We start from the raw sequence: 6,078 nt of genomic DNA, 5'->3' as shown, positions 1-6,078 counted from the left end.
ATGTCAGAAATCGCTGATGAGTTTTAAAAATGCTATATACTTAGATTTATGGATATTTTAGTGCCAGAGTGGGAGTAGGAAAGGAAGGTTTGAACTCAGTATCAGTTAGGGCATGTTCGATTATGCCATGCTTAAAAAAATTGTCAGTGGATTTATTTCATCCCCTAGCTCCTTATCCATCAGGAATCGGCCAAAGGCTCTGCTCCACACCATTTTCTCTCAGGGGCCTGGGTCTCATGGAGACTTCATCTCCTTGCATCCATGATTTCTGAGGTGGAAGAAAGGGTGGCAAAACATATACTAGCTCTTTAAGCTCCCACTTAGTAGTCACAATGGTCATTTCTACTTTTATTGATCAAGTCATAGAGTGTCACAACTTTAATGGAGCAGTGACTTGCAATACTACCATGCCATGTATTTGAAAGATGGGGAGGGATTGGAAAACTTGGATAAGAGCATTGATGTTTACTACTGAATCTGTATTGTTAAAAAGAGGTGTTCAAGGGTAAGTATTAAGTACTTATGTCCCCCATTGGACTATGGTGGCCTAGAGTAAGAAGTTAAGAACATTGTGTAGAAAACCTGCCAGAACATTAACGTTTAAGGAAAGATGAAGTAAATGAGGATTCAGGATAAAGCTTAGTCAGGATAGAGGAAAAGGACTAAGCAGTGTCTCAGGTGAAAGCAATCATTGCTTCTCTGACTTCTGGAAAGAGAAGGGATTTCTAAGGATAAATACAATAGAAAAAAGATTAAAGTGCAAAATATAAATAGGACCACATAAAGTATAAATTTATAACTTTGAAAATTGGGAAAATATTGCAACAAATCTGAGACGAAAGCTTTAATATATACAGACCTCTTATAAAGCACATATCAATAAGGGAAATCTGAAGTAGAAAAGGACGTTGTGATTTGAAATTATTGTTAAAAAACATTCACTCCCTTCCCTGTCTCACACCTATCCACCCAAAAGAGAATATGTACTTTCCAGCCCCTTGAATATGGGCTCAGCCATGTGACATGTTTAGCTAGATAGATAAATATTAGCAAATGTAAGCAAAGACTTAAATGTACTTGTATGGAGGGATTGGTCCTTACATCTCTACAATTACCCTGAAAGGTCTCTTTTCCCTAAAGCATGCTGATATAAGAAAGATGAGAGATGTGTGGATCAGACCTTACCCAATAGACACATAAAGCTGGTCACAGCCAAGCTCACCTAATTCAGCCTACCTCCAGTCAACCCGCAGATATGTAAGCAAATAAGTGTTCCTGTTTTGTGCCACTGAGAGTGCATGGTTGTTACACAGAAAAGACTGACACAGATATGTTTTGGGTTAGATTCTTTAGAAATAGACTCTCTTGACAAGCAGAATGCTTATTAGGGATCAACACCTTTGGGGGAAAAAAAAGAAAAGATGGAAGCAGAATTGAGCAGAGAAAGAAGTTGAGCCGTGATACAGGCTCAGAAAAGCCTTGACCAATTTCATAGAGTGCTCTAGGCCAAATATGGGTCATTAGAGTTGTCACATGCTGGATGAAATGGCCTTAATATCACTGCTAGTCAATCATAAGATCTCGGCCACCCCAGGAAGAGAGTGCCATTGGAAAAAGTGGCTCTCTGCAGCTGAGGCAGACCGTAACAGCTAGAGTCTGTATGCGGACTATTCCCAGTGGTTGGGGAAAACAGACTTTCTTTGAAGAAGGATCTGGAAAGTGAATCTTTATGTCTACTATAACTTGTCCCTTGAGAGGCTCCATAATACTGTCCTTCTTCTTTGGGGGAAATTGGGAAGAACTAGAGCTATTGGCAATGCAGCTGTTTTGGAGACTGGAACTGATGCTCTTTAGCTCCCTCCTCTAATCTCCATGCTCAGTTCTCCTCATCTTCACCTAGTAACTGCTGGACCTGGTGGTTTACCTGGTGGCATGACACACATTTTCATTTCCAAAAGGTCACCCTGTTCTTCTCAGTCTGATATTGCCTCTGGTCACCCTGTTCTTCTCAGTCTGATATTGTTGCACTTTTTCATTCACCACCACAATTGGGCAGGAGAGTCCTAAGGGGCACCCCAAGCATTCACCTGGGTATCACACATATTTCTCTGAAGCTCATAGTGTAACAGCAGCCCTACCTTCTCCTGACTGCCATGATGCTGACTCCTTTGCCTGTTTCCTAGTCTCTAGACATGAGAAGTTCAAAGGGCCCAGAGGCAGAGCTAACTTATAGTTCAATGAGACTCTCAGTATGTCGTTTGGCAGAATGTGTCTCCTTTAGGGACTAAGACATCCAACTGCAGAGCCTAAAGTTGAGACTAAAAAGGATAGGAACAAATTTTCCCTGGTGGTGATCACTTGGTTCCAAGACCCATGTGTTCTTCCCAATGGGGATACAGTTCTGTATAAATGTCTTTACTGCATCTGGAAGAATGGGACTCCATCCTCAGAGTATTACCTCCAAGATGGTCCTTCAAATGTCTGTTCAGCAGGCTGTTTCACTGCTCTCTTGGGCCAGCACTTTCTGCCTGGTATGATAGGTTATACAATCAGTGGATTCCATGGCCATGAACCTACTTTACGTAGAGTGGGTTCCTTAGTCTGACATGATGTCATATGGCATCTCACGCTGGTGATGTATCAAACAGCCTATGAGCTTCCAGATAGTGGGGCTGTGTGGCTTATAATACTGGAGAATTAGTAGCATCTAAATGCCTACTAATAGGAGAATAAATAGCATATGGTCTATTTATACAAAGTATCATTTTCAAAAATATTGAAGTTACGTGTATTATCACAGAAGGTTTGCTGAGACACTAAGTGAAACAAAGCAAGTTTGGGAATTTGATGCTACAAGTTGAGCATGTGTGTGTGTGTGTGTGTGTGTATGTGTGTGTATCAATACACAAAAACTCTAGGATACACACCACCAAACCATTAACTATGGTTTTCAGTGGGGGAGAGAAATGGGATTTGGAGGTTGCCAGATTAAGTGGTAGACACAGAGCAGTGTGGAATTCTTACATTGTACTGTGTAGGTTGTTGAATCATGAACATATATTCAAGCATTTCTTGTGTAAAATATACAGACTTTAAAAGTTGAAAGTAGATTAATGAATCAGGGGATGTTAAGGGATTTCAAGGCCTAGAATGACCTGGGTTTTCCAGCACTTTATGACCTCTCTCCAAAGACCTATTTTTAGCACTAATGATCTCCCCTGTTTCTTACCATCTAATTCTATGCTTCTTTAAATTGTTATTTTGGATTTTAATTGTTTTATACCTTGATTCTTATATTATTACAAGCTCTGTGAGCCAAAGGAGTCTGATTCTTTACATATCTACCCCCTTCCTACATACACCTTCACCCCTTTTTCAGGACTCCGCAGAAGGCAGGCATGTGGGAGATACTCTAAATATTCATTAAGTGAAAAATTGTTTTAAAAATCTGATGTAGAGCAATATCTACATTACCCTTTAATCCTTTCCATTAGTGTATAATTTCATACTTTAAAATCCATTTGGTATGCATTACCTCATCTGATCTCACATTAACATAGAGTTTTAGACAATGCAGGTGCTATTTCTTTAGTTTTCAGGAGAAGAAAGTGAAGCTAAAGGTCATTTGACCAACTCAGTATCAAAGCTTTGAATGAAACAGTCCTATGACTCCTCGTAGAATAACTTTGTCATTATAGATCACATGTACATATTTTACACAGATCAGTCTGCATGAAACTCAAAATATGTTAGAATGAATTAAAGTAACTGCTGCTTTTCTGAAAAAGAAAACATTATCATAGTATTCAGAAATTTGATCTTGACTTAACAGTAGCTGAGACTAAACGGATGCCATTGTGAAATTTATATACAGTATTTGCCCAATTTAGAAGCAGGGGAAAAGATTGGAGTTGTATAATTTTTCAGTATTTCTAAGGTAGAATGATAGTGTCCGTTGTAGGAAACACATATGGAAATAGGAGATGGCCCAGCACTGTTCTTTTTTATGCACAAAGTTACTGATTCTGATTCAGGGTAAATAATTTGCCACATTCTTTCTTTTTTTTAAAAAAAAAAATTGATATATTATTATTGTACATATTTTGGGGGTACATGTGATATTTTGATACATATATAAATGTATAATGAGCAAGTAAGGGTAATTGGGATATTCATCACTCCAAAAATGTATCTTTTCTTTGTATTGGGAACATTATAATTCTTCCAGCTATTTGAAGATACAATACATTATTGTTAACTATAATTTTCCTACTATATTACTGAATACTGGTTCTTAATTTTCTATGTAACTGTTTTTTGGTCCCCAGTAACCAACTCTATCTGCACACCCTTCCTTTCCTAAGCTCTGGTAACCACCATTCCATGCTCTGTCTCCGTGAAATCTATTTTTTAGCTGTCACATATGAGTGGGAACATAAAATATTTGTTTTTTCTAAGCATTATTTCACTTAACATGATGGCCTCCAGTTTTGTCTGTGTTGCTGCAAATGACAGAAATGCATCCTTTTTGTGGCTGAATAATATTTCATTGTGCATATATATCACATTTTAAAATCCATTCCTTTGCTGATGGGCATCTAGGTTGGTTCCATATCTTGGCTATTGTGAATAGGGATACAATAAACATGAGAGTGAAGGTATCTCTTCTAAATACTGACTTCCTATCTTCTGGATATCTACCTAGCAGTGGGACTGCTGGATCTTATGTTCATTCTATCTCTAGGTTTTTGAGGAAGCTTTGCACTGTTTTCTATAATGGCTGTTCTACTTTACATTACTATCAACAGTGTACGAGCATTACTTATTTTCTGCATACTCTTCAGTGTTTATTATATTTTGTCTTTTTGATGATAACTATTTGGATTGGGGTGAGATTAAATTTCATTGTGATTTTGATATTCATTTCCTTGATGATTAGTGATGTTGAGCATTTTTCCATATACCTATTGGCCATTCGTGTGTCTGCTTTTGAGAAATGTCTATACAGGCCATTTGCCCATTTAAACAAATTTTTTTTTTTTGTTTTTCTTTTAGTTCTTGGGTTCCTTTTGCGGATTTTGCGGTTTTTTTCCTTGGTTTTCCCGTTGCCTTGTTGTTTTGTTGCCCTCTTCCCCTTTTCTTTTCCTTTGGTTTTTTTTCTTGTTTTTTTCCTTCTTTTACCCCCCAACCCCTTGCCGTCCCCAGTGTGTGATGTTCCCCTTCCTGTGTCCATGTATTCTCATTGTCCAGCTCCCACTTATGAGTGAGAACATATGGTGTTTGGTTTTCTGTTCCTGTGTTAGTTTGCTGGGAATGATGGTTTCCAGCTTCATCCATATCCCTGCAAAGGACATGAATTCATCCTCCTTTATGACTGCATAATATTCCACGGTGTATACATGCCACATTTTCTTAATCCAGTCTAACACTGATGGGCATTTGGGTTCCAATTCTTAGATATTGTAAACAGTGCTGCAAAAACATACATATGCATATGTCTTTATAGTAGAATGATTTATAATCCTTTGGGTGTATACCCAGTAATGAGATTGCTGGGTCAAATATTTCTGGTTCTAGATCCTTGAGGAATCGCCACACTGTCTTCCACAATGGTGTCACGCTGCAGGAAGGGAATGTGGTGGAAAAAGCATTCTGTCACAGTTGTACTGCTACAATTTGAATATTTGTCCTTTCCAAACCTCATGCTGAAATTTGATCCTTAGTGTTGGAGATGGGGCCTCATGAAAGGTGTTTGGAGCATGTGGGCAGATTAATGCCCTCCCTTGGGGGTGAGTGAGTTCTTACTCTTTTGGATTCCACAAGTGCTGCTTTTTCTTTAAAAAAGAAAAAAATACTGGAAACCTCTCCTCTTTTCCTCCTCTCTCACCATGTGATCTCTGTACTACCTGGTTTCCCTATACCTTCCACCAGGAGTGGAAGCTGCCTAAGAATTTCATTAGAAGCAGATGCTGGCACCGTGCTTCTTGTAAAGCCTGCAGAACTGTGGACTAAATGAAACTCTTTTCTTTATAAATTACCCAGCTTCAGGTATTCTTTTATACCAATGCAAAAATGAAC

Source organism: Mandrillus leucophaeus, unplaced genomic scaffold, assembly GCF_000951045.1.
Source record: "Mandrillus leucophaeus isolate KB7577 unplaced genomic scaffold, Mleu.le_1.0 Scaffold298, whole genome shotgun sequence".
NCBI lineage: Eukaryota > Metazoa > Chordata > Mammalia > Primates > Cercopithecidae > Mandrillus > Mandrillus leucophaeus.
Note: the sequence above shows the minus strand (reverse complement) of the source record.